Source organism: Pinus tabuliformis, chromosome 1_2 (genome assembly GCF_031772625.1).
Source record: "Pinus tabuliformis cultivar Carrire ecotype Pingquan chromosome 1_2, CPIR1, whole genome shotgun sequence".
Lineage (NCBI taxonomy): Eukaryota > Viridiplantae > Streptophyta > Pinopsida > Pinales > Pinaceae > Pinus > Pinus tabuliformis.
Window position 1 is genome coordinate 1,209,945,358 of NC_142298.1, and position 18,383 is coordinate 1,209,963,740.

An 18,383-nucleotide genomic window follows, 5' to 3' on the forward strand; every position below is an offset into this window, starting at 1 on the left:
CTTGGGCATGATCCCAAGGACATCAAGGCCGTACAAGCACTGTTGAAATTGAGGGATGCAGATATGGCAGCATTGAAGAAAATGATTAAGATCCCAGCAACCATTCACCCACAAACTGAAGAAGTTGCCCAGCTGAGGCATGATCAAGATGCAGCAGCTATGCTGGTATCATTATATAAACAGCTGATCCAGACACAAGAAAAATTGGGAGAATCAGAGGCTGCACTGCAGGCAGCACTACAACAGAAGGAAGGAGGCCAAACTTCTTAGCCCCCTCCAGAAATAATCAATCTGGAGGAACCTCCTCAGACTACTGCTCCTCCTACTGAACAGACAGCACCATCTACATCAGCAACTGCACCAACAACAGAGCAGGCTCCAAGCCTGGATATGCAGAAGCTCAAGAATGAAATTTAGGCCTTAGAAGCCCAAATGGCAGAACTAAATGAGGCCAGGGAGAGTCTAGCTAAGCTCAATGAAAGATATGACAAATCCAAGCAGAATGTAGCAGAAAAAGGAAGGGACATAAAAGCCCTTAAGGAGAAGATAAAGGAGCTGGAGAAGGAGCTCACCCTTGACAAAGTGGTGGCTGATCTTAAGACAGTTTTATGGGCCAACATTGGCCAATCAATCACAGATCAGTGGAAATATATTGAGACTATTCATGAGCAAATAGAGCTCATAGGAAGAGCACACAGAGAAGTCCAGAGATCAAGGGCATCTCTAGGAAACATGCCTGAAGTAGCCAATAGAATGATTAATGTGCTCAACAACCGTACAGGTCCTCAGCTGGCAGCAATGGGAATTCCCAATAGAACTGAAACCATTTTGCTGATAAAGAGGGTCCTTACATTAAGAAGCCTGGTACAAACACTGGAAAGAAGAAGCCAGGACATGCAGACAGAAGTAAACAGGTTCATGGAAAAATTTGCAGTACTACAAGGCAGAGGTCTTCCTGGCTTACTGAATAGCGCAGGTAGGCTACTTTCACATGAGAACTATGCAAAGAGGGTCAACACATTTGCTTCAAATTAGATCACTGTAACACCAAGTACTTCAGAAGAAACAGGGCCAGCATCTGGGCAAAATCTCTATGATAGAGTAGAGAATTTATTTTTTATTATGAATGAGATCAAGCATTTGTTTGAAGTGCCTCCAAACCTCTACAAATATACAGAGGCAGATGAGGCCCTGGATGCAATTTTGAGACATCAACTACCCACACAGGAATGGTGGACCAAAATGATACAGATGATATTGTAATCATAAGCCTTTCATCAAGTTTTTTCATCAAAAAACATAAGTCATCACCTTCAGAAAAAGTGATGCACACAGTATGATTATAGAATAGTGGACTGAGCCAACTCTGTAGAGAGATTCGGCCACCAAAGCAATACTGACAGCTGCAAATGACAGGGCCGAGAAAGCTACAGGATGACAGAGCATAAAGACACCTCATTCAGCATTTATTCAGAACACTAAACCGACTCAGTGGCCTCCAAAGGTCAAAAAGTCTTCTGACAGTATTAAAGAGCATTCATTTTGTATTCATAGCAGCAATAACTTCCTTATCTGCTGTTTTGTAAAGTTGATGATCGTATTTAATTATCATAGTGACTCATGCGGTTCAGATATTTGTAGAACCGATTGTATATATTCCCCCTCACATAAGCTTGCAGGGGTGGTTGTTACTCGTTCAGAAAGAGAACTCGGCTTTATTTTGGAGAGATAATACAAAGGAGCTTTTGGAATTTTAGAGATTGTCTTTTCTGGTGTATACTGTGTTGGAACCATTCAATTCTGCAGAATTCTAGTGCTATATTTTGATACAATAAGTTTCTCTACCTCTATCTATGTGTTATTTTTGTATTTCATTTCTCATTTATGTGATCTAATCTTAACAAGAAAGTAGAAGAATAACTCAGGATTTGTCCATGGAGGCACCCTGAATTCAATCTTTCATTGTTATAAATGTTTTCTTCAGGTTTATCTGTTAAATTGGAATTCTTAAATGCTCCAAATTACTATAAATCTTTGACAGAATATGTGCAGTAATTCTTAGATGCTACTGAACACATTCTGCCCTTCCTCGGCATACAGTCACACTACATATAAGTTTCCATTTCACTCTGTTTCATTTATCAACCAAAAATTTGTATCATGAATAGCTGTCTAGCTCTATAGTAAATCCTTCTCCATCACAGACATCAGGACCTGCTCAAACTCTGACTCCATAAGCCCAATGGACTATAAATCCCTCAAACATTTCATGCCCTTCTCAAATCAACAGTTCACAACCAAAATCTCAAACAAAAACTGAACTCATAACTAGCCTAAAATCTTCACAAAACAGAGATAAATCTTAAAGAGAGAGCCCTCTCTGATTACAGTTTGGCTAGGATCTGTAATCCAAAGCTTGGTTAGTGGTTACCCCGGCCGTATTCCCTTGGGAGTCAAAGGGAACAACCTGGGTGCTAACATAATTGGCAACTCCACTGGGGAATTCCTCAGGATTTTCTAATTTCTGTATATTTCTTAAAGCTGCTTCAGTCAATTTTCATGCTAGCTTTAAGATATACACAGTCACTCCAAAATCTTGTCTAGCCCTGTAGACACAAAAATATTCCAAAAACATACTCAAAAACAAGTTCAGAAGCTGGCTCCCAGGAAGAATCCGCGATATACAAGGTCAAATCCTGACCCCAATCCACCAACTGTTTTTGAAAATCCTAATACAATCCCTAAAATCATTAGGAAGCAGCAAGGATAGGAAACTCGTGCTGATTTAAGTCCTGAGACAACTTATCCAAACCCTGTTCCAACTCAAATCAAGGTTCTATTTCGGTCTACCCTTGATTCCCCCAGTTCACCATCCACATCTCAAAGCCCTCCTTTCACACCTCCATCCACTGCACATATTCCCTTGACCAACACTCTAGTTTCTACCGTTCCCACTACCCCTGTTGTACCAGTCGTTCATGTTATCCCAGTTATCCCTGTCAATCCTATAAATCCTGCAAACATGGCTAATAGATATGCACCCCTGCAGTTGCCTGCTAATGTTGCAGCTCTACCTCAGGACTACCAATCCAAGATCTCATATTTTGACTCCACTGGCCCTTTCACAGCAATTCAGCATGCCAAAAGGATGCAAGACCATTTTGAGAACTATGAAATAGATGATGACAGTGTGAGAATGAGAATCTTTATTCAGAGCCTGACAGGGGATGTAAGAACTTGGTTTAGATCACTGGCTGTAAATACCATCACAACTCCTGATGAGCTTTATCAAGCCTTTGCTAACAGATGGGAGAAAAAGAAATATCCCCTGCACATACTTGGTGAATATGATACAATCAAACGAGGTACTCAAGAGACCATTTTGGAGTATTGTGCAAGATTCAACAACGTATATAATGCAATACCACAAAATTTAAGACCTCCTCCCGATTTAGCCTTGTACAAATTTCCTGATGGTTTTGACCCTGATATGGCATATCAGTTGAAGGAAAGAGCCCCTGAAACCCTTGAAGATGCCCAAAAGGTTGCTGTCACAGTAGAGGCTAACCTGATTGCCAAAAGAAACAGGGCAAGATTGGAAAAGAGAACCACCTTCAAAGAAGAACCCTCAGCCTTTGATCAAAAACTGGATGCAATACTCACTGGTATGAAGAGATTGGGTGATAGAGTAGAATCAGTTGAGAGAAAGTCATCATGGGAAGCACCACAAAATAACCCTATCAGGAATCCCAATTTTAGGAGAAATCAAAACCCAAACGTTGGCAAGGCCGGTTCTGATCCAGACATAAGACCTCCTTTCCAGGAAAACTATACTGAGGCATCCACTTTGAATGAGCAAACAGATGACACCCACATTAACCTGATGGGCCTGAATGATGAGCAGCAAGTTTTTCTGAGTCAAGAAGATCATAAGGATGATGACATTCAACAATTCCAAACCAGGTCAGGTGAGTCATTTGACTTTAAACAAGGATATGACACAGCTGTTTATGAAGTTCATAAGCAATACAAGCTAAGAAGCAGAACTATAAATGTAACATAGCCTAAAAAAACAAAGGATAGCCAGCAGCCCAAAAGAGCCATAGTCATAGAGCCAAATGACACAACTGGTTCAGTTACAAATGAAGTAACCGTTCAAGAAATCACTGAACCATTGCCCTCAAAACAACAGCCTATGGCTACATCACCCTTGCACCCTAATCCAAGTAACACTCCTCAAGAGATGAGTAAGAAGGACAAGCCTCAAGATCAAGAAAAGAATCAAGAAGAAGACTTAGTGAACAAGGAAAAGGCTGTCACCCACAACACCAAGATCCCATCTGAAAGACCCTTTGACTTAGAAGCTGAAATTGGCAAATTGAAGTTAGCTATTCCTCTCTCAGAACTAGCCAAGAATGACATTTATAAACAACAAATCAAGAAGTCCCTACAACTTACTCGTAGTAAAGATAATGTCAATGTGTTGGATGACACCCCAGAATTGCTTTTTGGTCCAGAGGTTGATGGAAAGACAGCAGTTACAGGGATATTACCTTTCTATGTCAGCCTGCATGTTCATGATAAGATACTACACAATGCAATTTTTGACTCAGGTGCCTCTCACAACCTGATGTCTAAATCAGTCATGGAGAGATTGAATCTAGATATTACAAGACCATATAAGGACCTATTCTCATTTGACTCCAGCCAAGTTAAGTGTTTAGGCTTAATAAAAGACTTATGTGTCTCCCTTGTTCAGTACCCAAATAAAACAATTCTAATGGATGTTGTAGTTGCTGATATCCCACCCAAATATGGGATGCTCTTATCAAGATCATGGGGGGCTAAACTCCAAGGTTCCCTACAATTAGACATGTCATATGCCACCATCTCAGTCTTTGGTCAACCCAAGAGGTTATATAGAGAGTCACTTATGAAATACATGGTCAGCAGTGAAGAAAAACCTCAAAACTTTCCCATATATGCTGTCCATTCTGACATAGACTCCTATATTCTCTTCAATGATAATACAGGTCCCACAAATGATGAAGAAAACCAAACACTCAAACAAGATCAGCATATAAATGAAGAAACTTTTGTTCAAGAAATAATGATTGAGAAATCAATTAACAAAGCAATTCAAGAAGGAAAACCAAATGTAAGCCAAGATTTCAAGTTGTTGATGCTAACTCCCATAACAGTTGACAATTATTCCCTAAAACAAGATATCCTATGGTTCCTTGAATTTGATGGGTCAGTCAACAAGTTAGGGGCAGGAGCAGGGGTTTGGATACATAATAAACAAAACAGTCATGCAGAAGGCCGAGCCTATAGGTTAAACTTCAGGTGCACCAACAATATGGCACAATATGAAGCTCTCTTACTAGGCCTCAAGCTAGAAAAATCCTTACAAGCCATAAAAGTTTCAATCCTAGGAGACTCAGACCTAGTTGTCCAACAAGTAAAGGGTAATTTTGTCACCAATGACAAAAGACTGAGATCTTATAGATCTGCTGCTGCTGAAATACTACAGTCCTTCACTGAATTTCAAATTACCAAAATTCCTAGAACCCATAACCTGCATGCTCATAGTTTGGCTACATTTGCAAGCACTTGTAAACTTCCTTTTGAACCCCAGCATTGCTTTACAGCCGAGGTAAAACACAGACCTTCTGTCCCAAACAATGTCAAGGACTGGCAAGTGTTTGAGGATGATACCCATATAAATCAATTTTTTACTTTGCAGCAAGAATTTTCAGGGCTAAACATTGATATGGAGGCTGCGAGTGACTCACAAACACCAGATGAACAGCACCAAACAAGCATTTCACCCAAAACAGCAAACCAAATGTTACATCCAACCATTTTTAACAAAGAAAACCTACAAGAACTTAAACAAATCAGCAGTGAGGAGATAGCTGATAATGAAGCTGAAATTATACAACTGAAAGACAACTTCCTCCGAACAGACCTCACTCCCTTGGAAGACATTTTCGACTCAAATGATATTCTCAGGAAGCCAAAATTGCAGCCCCTCAATACTACCATAGAAGAGTGTAACATTGGAACTGCAGAACAACCCAAGATAATTAAATTTTCTGCATCTTTACCACCTGATCAGAAGCCTAAATATATTGACCTCTTTAAAGAATTCCAAGATGTCTTTGCATGGAGTTATGAGGATTTAAAATCCTATGACACCTCTGTTATTCAACACACTATCCCTCTGAAGCCAAATCAAAAACCCTTTAAGCAAAAATTGAGGAGAATCAATCCTATGCTTCTCCCAGCAATGGAGCAAGAGGTACAAAAAATGTTTAAGGCTGGCATCATAGCACCAATCAGGTTTCAGATTGGATTTCAAATTTGGTGCCCACAAGAAAGAAAAATGGTGAGATAAGACTTTGTGTTGATCTAAGGAACTTGAATCAAGTGTCCTTGAAAGATAATTACCCCTTACCCAAGATGGATCACATCTTGCAAAGAGTAGTGGGGGCCTCAAGAATTTCTTTACTTGATGGATTCTCAGGTTTCAACCAGATCCTAGTTCACCCTGATGATCAGGACAAAACATCATTTACAACCCCATGGGGAACCTTCAAATATGTCAAAATGCCTTTCGGGTTAAAAAATGCAGGGGCTACATTTCAAAGAGCAATGGATATTGCTTTTGCCAAAGAGATTCATGACTTCCTTGTCATTTATTTAGATGACCTCACACCATTCTCAAAATCTGACCAAGAACACTTGAGGCATTTGAGACAAATATTCATAACCTGTAGGAAATATGGCATTTCCTTAAATCCCAAAAAGTCTCTATTTGGCTTGGAAGAAGGTAAGCTATTAGGGCATATCATTTCAAAGGATGGCATTAGAATTGACCCAGACAGGATACAAGCTATCTTACAAATGCCCCACCCAAGAAACATCAAAGAATTGCAAGCCTTCTTAGGTAAGATTAACTTTTTAAGGAGGTTTATCCCAAACTTAGCAGAATTGATCAGATTACTAAATAACATGCTAAAGAAGGATTCAAAAGTGAAATGGACAGTAGAAGCAAATCAAGCTTTTGAAGGCATAAAGTTGGCCCTTACCCAAACACCAGTCTTAACAAATCCTCAATTTGACAGAGAATTTATCATTTTCTCCTTTGCCTCCCAGCATACCATTGCTGCTGTCTTATTACAGAAAGATGACCAAGGAAATGAAAAACCCATTGCTTTCTTTAGTAGAGCTCTTAGAGATGCACCTCTGAAATATCAAATCATGGAGAAACAAGCTTATGCTTTGGTCAAGGCCATTAAAGACTTTAGGATTTACATCCTGTACTCCCATGTTATAGCTTATGTGCCAAGTCCCATTGTGAAAGACATACTCACCCAAGAAAACCTAGAGGGTAGAAGAGGAAAATGGATTGCCAACATCTTGGAATTTGATATTGAAATAAAACCTACAAAACTGATAAAAGGGCAAGGTTTGGCCAAATTAATGACAGAGGCAAACTTTCAAGCTTTAGACATCAACCAACTGGACAGTGAACCGGAGCTGGCGACTCCAAAGATCAATGTAGCCTTTGAACAATCTCCCTGGTATTCCGACATCTGTTATATATTGCAAAACCTATGTGCTCCCCCAGGATTGTCCAGAACTAAATGCAGGTTCTTAAAAATGAAAGCTTCAAGATTTTGTGTCATGGATGGCAATTTACTTTGGAAAAACCATGAGGGTATATTGTTAAACTGCTTGATTGAGAATGAGATTAACAATGTTATGAAGGAATTTCATGCAGGTGACTGTGGTGGACACTTGTATTGGAAGTCCACTGTGGATAAGATACTGAGGGCTGGTTACTATTGGCCCACTGTTTTCTCTAATGTCAAGAAATTTACTACCTCATGTCATAAATGCCAAGTGTTTGAGGGAAAGAGAAAGTTACTGCCACTTCCTCTGAGGCCTATTGCTACAGAGAGACCTTTTCAACAATGGGGCTTGGATTTCATTGGGGAAATTCATCCCTCATCTTCAGGCCAACATAGATGGATCCTCACAGCCACAGACTACTTCACCAAATGGATTGAGGCCATCCCATTTAGACAAGCAAATGATTCCACTATCATTCAGTTCCTTGAGACCAATATCCTTTCTAGATTTGGTTGTCCTGATAAGATAATAACAGACAATGCTGCTACTTTCAGATCTAAGAAGATGGTGAATTTATGCCACAAATTTCACATTACCTTGGGCCATTCTACTGCATACTATCCCCAAGGAAATGGCCTAGCTGAATCATCAAATAAAAGCCTTGTGAACATCATAAAGAAGGTGTTGGAAGAAAATAAGAAGAATTGGCATAAGAAGCTTGTCAATGCCCTATGGGCAGATAGACTAACAACCAAGAGATCAATTGGGGTTAGACCATATGAGTTAGTTTATGGATTAGAAGCCAAATTTCCTTCATCACTAGGGATCCCTGTCATGAAACTTCTTCAAGAAAGCCAGGCTGAACCAAATGATGTGCAAAGAAGGGTAAATCAAATTATATGTTTGCAGCAAACTAGAGACCAAGTCTATCACAGAGTTCAAGTTTACAAGAAAAGTTAAAGAAAGCTTTTGATAGAAGGACTAAGGCTGAAGATTTCAACATTGGTGATAAAGTCCTCAAGTGCGATTCAAGAAGGGAAGATAAAGGAAAACATGGAAAATTTGATTCCCTTTGGAGAGGACCATTTGCTGTTCAAGCAGTGCAAGGAAATAATACTTACTTCCTTAGGAATCTTGATGAAACTGATTTGGATGAAGGTCCTGTGAATGGCAGGATGTTGAAGCACTATTTTGACTACTATCCATGAGTGTAGCCTAATTCTCCCTTGTACATACTCAGGTGTATATATTACTTTCTTTCAGGTGTATATATTACTTTCTGTTAACATGTAAAAGAATGCAGTTTTTCGAGTTTTGTGAATTATCAGCAAAAGGCAAATAAGTTCAGAGATGCACCAAGAGGGGAAGAGCACAATTTTGAGATTTCAAAGATAATTACTCCAAGTTTGGTAAGAGAACTCATGGACCAAGGCATTCTGACCTGCTGTTCTTGGTCTTTCAAATGGAAAAACCATCCCCATGTGGAGCCACTGTTAGCTACCTATACCAATAGGTTTCATATTTCATGATTGGCAAATAAAAGTTCCAAATATGCTCTGCTTTGGTGATTCAAAGATCCCATATTTCCATGAGAAGACAAGGTGTGTACATAAGCTTGATGTTGACTCAATTTTGGATGGATGGTCCAACAGCCTAATCTGGATCATGCCATGTTTCAATTTTCTGTTGTAGAATAGAGAAAGAAGTCTGTCCAAACTGTTTAATCTTGGCAGACCAGTAGTTAGGTAGAGAATTAAGGTTCCCAACTGCTTAACCTGGGACCTTGGAAGCAATAAGGGTAGCCTTAGATAAAAAATCAAAAGAAAAAGCCAAAAGAAAAGAAAAGGCTCATAAGGGTCTGCAAGTCTAAGTGCACCCTCCATGAAGAAACAAAAAATGCTAGACAAGTAGATAAGGTAGGTAGATGGGGTTGCAGAAATGTCATTCATTTCAACTGAATCTTGCTGGTCTAACATAAAGGAAGCATCAATGGATAGAAAAGCTCCTCTTCTCTATCATTTTGCAGCAACACAATGGAGCATGTCTAACTTCCCATTTTCCCCCTCCACATTCATTGCTAACACCCCTAAACCAGTTGTGTTCATGAAATAAGTCAAGGTCTTGTGTTGGTTCTTGGTTCTTTAAGAGCCACATTTCTTGTCTAAAATTCTTTTCATTTTGATATACTTCCTAAACTAAGTTAATTCCATACAAAACTCAGTGTTATCCCTTCTCATTCACTTCTCCCATTCATATTAACCCCTAACTTCTTATTATCTAAATCCCCTATGTTACCCTTTTCCGTCACTATTATAAACACTATGGTGTATAAACCCCAAGCATTCTATAAATATCCCTTCCCCTTTGGCATTATAGCCATATGTTCACAGTCAGGGATTAAAGTGACATCTGGTCAGTTTAAGAACCCAAACCCTACCCCTCTTCCCCCTTCAGAAGTCATTTAAACCATTTAACCTTTCATTTGCAAAAGAACCTTGTAAAAAAACCCATTTTCATCCCTAACCCACTTTATTCGCAAAAATACATAAAAAACCCACTTTTCCGTCTTACCCAAAGTATGGGCGCAATACATATTTTCATAAAAATACAGTGAGAAACCATATAAATTCGCCAAACTCCAAAGGTCCCCGCCGGGCGCGTATTCCAAAGAAAATATTATTTTATTCCCCGCCCCCTTCCGTATTGTCCTGGCACCTTGGCGATCCGTCGACCGTCAGATCTGGCTCTTTTCATCGAACGGCCCACATGCATATCGGGTCGGGCCCGACGTCCGTAAGTTAGCTTCCGAAATTTGTCAGAGGGTGACGTCAGGCCTCTGCCACGCGTCACCCCCAAATTGTATCGGGCCGCCCTCTGACAATCCCGCTTCCGTATAAAGAGTGGTGCGATATCATACCGCTTACCGTTTCTGGTTTTGTGTGAACCCGCCATGCCAACGTCACTACCACGTCAGGCTCACGTCATTGCTACATCACCTCCGCGGCAGCGCCCCCCTCCGCCACTGCTCCAACCTGCCCGCCACCTCACCACCCCCGTGGACCACTCACAGGCCGCCACGCCAGCCAATGACATCATGCTGACGACATCCGACCTTGACCCCACCTGATGATGTCATGCTGACGTCATCCAAAAAAAGCGCCAAATAACCCAAAAGTCCATATTTTTGCCTAAAATTGTCGTTTTTGTCACTTTTGCAAAAAACGACTGTTGCTCACCTCTGCATGTATTTTACGACCAATCTGTTGCCAACCTGCAAGAATCGACCTGAAGACCATTGGCGCGCCAAATCAACCTGCATTTGTCACCATTGCCGGCAATTCACGAGATATTTATCCGAATTATTCCTCCTGCGCCTGGTTTTGTCCATAAATCTCCAAAGATAGTTTAAAAGAGTGAAAAAACACAGCATTTACCAGAAAATCCCGGTGTTTAGCCTCCATTTTCAACTGTTGAATCGAAATTCACCTGCAGAGCCTTGTTTATCCAGGTTTTCACCAAACCTGCAATCTGTCAGCACATTCGGGGACTTAAAACCCAAGCTGCTATAATTCACCGTGAAGAGAGTTTTTAAGGCCAAGCATTTACTCTAGCAGTGCTTTGTGCACTGTTTCAATTGCTGCCACTGCCATTCTACTCTCTGTTCCTCAGTAAGTCACTTCTCTGGTCCAAAAAATACTCCTCTGTGTCGCTCTGTTCAGTAACACCAGTTCAAATACAAAAAGAGTCTTAAAGTAACCATGGATGCACCGGTAGCTCCTGTGGCCTTGAATATTGCTCCATTAAATGCCCCTCAAAGAGAATTGGAGTGGAAACCATTAGCAGACCTAGATTATCAAATATCAGAGGAAATGCTAATGCATAGCATGTACCACATCCACTTGCTAAATGAAATGAAGATTAAGCATGAGAGTGGAACGGATGTATTGGGCATTTGGGACTCTTTCCTCCCAATCTTCAAGCTCCCTCAGGTCAACCAGTTTCCTAACCTAATCCACCGATGTGCTGACTGCTATGACCCCACTCAGAGGGCTGTGCTTGACCCTTCAGGCTCAGTTGTTTTTTATGTCACCCCTGAAGCCATCAGAGAGATGCTACACTTCAATACTGATAAGAAATTAGTTCCTTTATCACTGGTAGATCTGATAAAGCAAGGAGCTAAGATGACAGATGCTCAGGTCACCAAGCTGAATCAATTGTACATTGACTCTGACATCGTGCACTACCCTCCCATTTCTCATGTATACCTCAACCAATTGGGCAGAGACCTTGTAGACATGATTAGTCCCATATTGGGCTATAATTCAATAGAATTTGTTGATGAAACTGTGCTGGTGATGATGCTCATGTTTTCCCCTGGCAAGTCCCCAATCTGTTATGACTATGCCACTTACATATCCAATAAAATACATGACAATTGATGAACTTAGCAAGGGAAAAGGTGTTCAGATACACCTCCTATATCTACCACTTAATTTTATATTATCAGCATGAAAAATTTCCTTTTCCTGTGAAAAGAGTGGATGCACAAGGCAATCCAAGGTCAGTGGTTTATTGGTCCTCTGCCCTCCACTGCAGATCTTGTTCTCCATACACTTATTGTGAGTTTATAGACCTCTTCATCCACCCAGCCATGTCTCTGCTTCTGAGCTCACCTCCTCCAAGACTAACTGATGAGATGTAGAGGATTCTTCAGTTGTCTAAGGTATACAACATTGGGGATTGGTACTATTACCAAAACCACACAGTTATCAGAATATATGGGTGTGAGTTGCCCCCATACAGATTACCCAAATATGTGCCTATGAGATTGTTTGCCCTCGAGTACTTCAGGCAATTTGGGAATGCTGATGTACTCCATTTTTCAGGCAAGGGCAAGAAAGCACAACTCAAAGTCAGAAACCAATTAAGCCACTTCATTACAATAAAAGGGAGGAAGGTTGGCAAGAGGCAGATAGAATGCTAGAAGCCCTTGGCTTGCAGACCAGCTTCCTTTGGAAACCATATGACCCCAATCATTTCATAAGTTTAAGAAGGGTCAGATATAGGCTGGCCAGTTATGACCACATAAGGTTGCCTCACATAGAAAAATATGCAAATCAACTAAAGTGGAGGGAAGGCACCTTAGAGGAGGCTGCCACACAAGAAGAACTAAGTCAAAGAGAAGTAAAAAATCTCCAAAAGTTGGCTGACTTAGAGCTTTGTTCACAGGTATTTGCTCTTCTATGCACTCAAGTGGGAGCAGCTTCCTCATCCTCTACAGCACATCAGCAAGCAGCCAAAGCTACTGATCAAACTTCCAGCAAAGGCAAAGAGAAAGAGATGGAGCCAGAGCAGCCACCTCATGAGGAGGTACAGCAGCAGGAAGTGCAGCAACAGCAACAGGTACAACGGCAACAAGGGGGGCAGCAAGGAAAAGAGTAGCCAGTGCAACAAGAGCATACATCAGAGGCCCCATGTCCACTGGGCAGCAGGCTCAGGACACTCTGCCTCCTAGGCAGGAGACAACAGTGGAGGCCTCAGTCCTCCAAACCCCACAAAAAGAAGACATAAATAGAAAGATGGACAGAGAGTTGGAGACTCCCCTCACTACCTCCACAACTCAAGGGGAGAAAAGACAAAGGTTAAATCCCCTCTCAGAAGAATAAATTCCTATAGGGCAATCTTTGGGCATGGGCCCACCAAACATGGAAGCCTCGGCAAGTTCCTTCCAGCAGGAACAAGAAAGGACAGTGGGATGAGAAGTCAGCTCCTCAAGCCAGCAAAGGGGAGGTGAACTAGGCATCAGACAACAGTTTATTGATATAAAGAAGAGGAATGAGCCAATAAGAATACAACTGTACAATCATTTGTTAAAAATGGCTCCCACTAACCAACAGAGATTAATGTCTGCATATGATGTCCAGGAGGGCAAAATGATCATGAGCCACTTTATGCCAACCGCGTTGCAGCCACAGTCACCTGCAGACTACTTAAGGACCAATCTTGAGGTCCTTGCCAAGGACATCCACCCGATGGATCAGATTGAATTGCACAAGCAGATGGGTGAGATGGTGTATGCCTCCTTGGCAGACAAAACATTAGTGAACTACAGGCTGGAAAATAGCCTAAACAACACAACTTCCCAACTTGAGTTGGAGAGAGCATCCTCCCAGGCAAAAGACAACCGAATCAAAGCATTGGAGGATATCATCATAGAACTTGGGCATGATCCCAAGGACATCAAGGTCGTACAAGCATTGTTTAAATTGAGGGATGCAGATATGGCAGCATTGAAGAAAATGATTAAGATCCCATCAACCATTCACCCACAAACTGAAGAAGTTGCCCAGCTGAGGCATGATCAAGATGTAGCAGCTATGCTGTTATCATTATATAAACAGCTGATCCAGACACAAGAAAAATTGGGAGAATCAGAGGCTGCACTGTAGGCAGCACTACAACAGAAGGAAGGAGGCCAAACTTCTCAGCCCCCTCCAGAAATAATCAATCTGGAGGAACCTCCTCAGACTACTGCTCCTCCTACTGAACAGACAGTACCATCTACATCAGCAACTACACCAACAACAGAGGAGGCTCCAAGCCTGGATATGCAGAAGCTCAAGAATGAAATTCAGGCCTTAAAAGCCCAAATGGCAGAACTAAATGAGGCCAGGGAGATTCTAGCTAAGCTCAATGAAAGATATGACAAATCCAAGCAGAATGTAGCAGAAAAAGGAAGGGAAATAAAAGCCCTTAAGGAGAAGATAAAGGAGCTGGAGAAGTAGCTCACCCTTGACAAAGTGGTGGTTGAGCTTAAGACAGTTTTATGGGCCAACATTGGCCAATCAATCACAGATGAGTGGCAATATATTGAGACTATTCATGAGCAAATAGAGCACATAGGAAAAGCACACAGAGAAGTCCAGAGATCAAGGGCATCTCTAGGCAACATGCCTGAGGTAGCCAATAGAATGATTAATGTGCTCAACAACCATACAGGTCCTCAGCTGGCAGCAATGGGAATTCCCAACAGAACTGAAACCATTTTGCTGATAAAGAGGGTCCTTACATTAAGAAGCCTGGTACAAACACTGGAAAGAAGAAGCCAGGACATGCAGACAAAAGTAAACAGGTTCATGGACAAATTTGCAGTACTACAAGTGAGAGGTCTTCCTGGTTTACTGAACAGCGCAGGTAGGCTACTTTCGCATGAGAACTATGCAAAGAAGGTCAACACATTTGCTTCAAATCAGATCACTGTAACACCAAGTACTTCAGAAGAAACAGGGCCAACATTTGGGCAAAATCTCTATGATAGAGTAGAGAATTTATTTTTTATTATGAATGAGATCAAGCATTTGTTTGAAGTGCCTCCAAACCTCTACAAATATACAGAGGCAGATGAGACCCTGGATGAAATTTTGAGACATCAACTACCCACACAGGAATGGTGGACCAAAATGATACAGATGATATTGTAATCATAAGCCTTTCATCAAGTTTTTTCATCAAAAAACATAAGTCATCACCTTCAGAAAAAGTGATGCACACAGTATGATTATAGAATAGTGGACTGAGCCAACTCTGCAGAGAGATTCGGCCACCAAAGCAATACTGACAGCTGCAAATGACAGGGCCGAGAAAGCTACAGGATGACAGAGCATAAAGACACATCATTCAACATTTATTCAGAACGCTAAACCGACTCAGTGGCCTCCAAAGGTCAAAAAGTCTTCTGACAGTATTAAAGAGCATTCATTTTGTATTCATAGCAGCAATAACTTCCTTATCTACTATTTTGTAAAGTTGATGAGCGTATTTAATTATCATAGTGACTCATGCGGTTCAGATATTTGTAGAACCGATTGTATATATTCCCCCTCGCATAAGCTTGCAGGGGTGGATGTTACTCGTTCAGAAAGAGATCTCGGCTGTATTTTGGAGAGATAATACAAAGGAGCTTTTGGAATTTCAGGGATTGTCTTTTCTGGTGTATACTGTGTTGGAACCATTCAATGCTGTAGAATTCTAGTGCTATATTTTGATACAATAAGTTTCTCTACCTCTGTCTATGTGTTATTTTTGTATTTCATTTCTCATTTATGTGATCTAATCTTAACAAGAAAGTAGAAGAATAACTCAGGATTTGTCCATGGAGGCACCCTGAATTCAATCTTTCATTGTTATAAATGTTTTCTTCAGGTTTATCTGTTAAATTGGAATTCTTAAATGCTCCAAATTACTATAAATCTTTGACAGAATATGTGCAGTAATTCTTAGATGCTACTGAACACGTTATGCCCTTCCTCGGCATACAGTCACACTACATATAAGTTTCCATTTCACTCTGTTTCATTTATCAACCAAAAATTTGTATCATGAATAGCTGTCTAGCTCTACAGTAAATCCTTCTCCATCACAGACATCAGGACCTGCTCAAACTCTGACTCCATAAGCCCAATGGACTAGAAATCCCTCAAACATTTCATGCCCTTCTCAAATCAACAGTTCACAACCAAAACCTCAAACAAAAACTGAACTCATAACTAGCCTAAAGTCTTCACAAAACAGAGATAAATCTTAAAGAGAGAGCCCTCTCTGATTACAGTTTGGCTAGGATCTGTAATCCAAAGCTTGGTTAGTGGTTACCCCGGCCGTATTCCCTTGGGATTCAAAGGGAACAACCTGGCTGCTAACAGGAAGATCTTTTGAATACTTTAAAACCTAAGTTTATGATAAGAAAAATCTTAAAAAGTCGCATCATAAAATGACAGAAAAACACCTCCATTTGGGTATAATCCTGGTATGTGCAAGATTCTCGTACTAAGCGATATCTCGCATTGAAATAAGGTAATGCCAATGAGAAATACCTCAAGATTTTTCGATTTCTGATAACCCCGATCGCAAGATCGTATATCGCGGGGAATGGGCTAACAAAATATGGCAAGAATTAAACTTCTGCGATCTGCGATGTTGCGATATCACGATAAAGCGATGGTGCGATAATGCGATGTCGTGATCTGTGACGATTGTGAACCAAAGCCCAAAATCACTCCATCGCGAATCTTTCAGGCGCACTATTCAAGTAAAGCCACTTACCATAATCTGACTCATGATCATGCGCTTTTAATGATAATAAAGGAATTAGTTGTCATCTATTAAATGTAGACACGTGCTTTTACAAAGAATTACTTCACGTAAGGTGGCATATTTGATATATATGCTGCATTTAAGACTCTCCCATCACCTTTCTTGATCAAATCATTTCCATTTGTGAGCTGCAGGAACGAAGAACGAAAGGCGATACCAAGCCATACACAGGAAGAAATGGGAAAGAAAGGTAAGGCTCAGGGCTCTGAGGTGAAGGAGATGGCACCTTTATATACAGACACAGCTTGTAGCAGAGACGCATGGATATCGACGTGGGAAAGCATGTACAGACTGCTTGAAGAAGAAAACCCCAGAATAATGAAGGTTACCGTTGTCACAGATTCACAAGGCTCTTCCGAAGCATCCTTAGAAGAACTAGCATGCTCATTCATTCATCGGATAGCAGCAAGGCCTAAAATTCTCCCGTATACAAGTATGATCAAGTGGATACTTGACAATGCAAAAATGAACGACGGACAGTTCAAAATTCAAGGACATGGGCTCATCGGGTCATTCACTGCACAAGACTTAAAGCTCATGTATCATCTTCCTGAACCGCAGGTGACTTACAATGCACAATTCATTAAAAAATTTGTGGCAGGGAACCCAAACCTATCAGAGACCACTAAAGATTGGTCCAGAAAAGATGAACCGCTCAAAAAGGATAAAAACGGTATGTACAACACTAGTTCCCTCACCTCTCCGTATTGTTTTGCTGCGGCCATGCTTTGTAGATTATTTGGGATGCCAGATATCGATAAGTTTTCGTCTGAATGGTTACCATTGATTGATGCTGCCACAAATGCTGTTATTATAGATTGGGCCAAGATCTTTTCTAATAACCTATTCACGGCTATTATCAATTACCGGTCTAAAAGATCCATGTCTCAAAGGATCTATCCTCCTTTTTACCTATCCGCATATGTTATGGATTCTATTTGTTATGTGTCTAAATTTCCCTTTATGGGTTGGAAATGGACAACTCAGGACCCATTAGCTATCCATGTTTATCATAAGATATTATGGGATTCTCAGTTCATTCCACATTTCTACCAAATTTGTCACGGGCTTATCTTACCCATGTATAGAATGATGTATGATAAAGAACCCCCGAGGTGCTCACCTGAGGCACAGATAGATATCATCTGTTAGAAAATTATATATTACGGAGCAATGGAACACATAAAATATTGCAGAAATATAAACACAGAAAATGCACAAAACAAGAGAGACACAGATATACGTGGTTCACCCAGTTTGGGCTACGTCCACCCCGAACAGCCAGTCCTTCCTTTCTATTATCCAGCAAAATGAAGAGATACAACCTATAGCAAAACCGCTGTAATATCCTCTGTTTTCTCTCACAGTCTCACCTCTATGTTTCTCGCTCACCGAATACACATCTATATAACAGCCTCAAATACAATGCCCTCATATAAAGAGAGGGGTTGCCTTCTAGGGCAAAAAACCCTAAACTAAACATAAGCTCTACCGTCAGATCATTCGCCTAAGGAACGACCCAGATTGACTAGAAATTACTATACTTTTACAAGGCAATTTTACATTTATTTTTGGCTTCGGGGGCGCTGCCC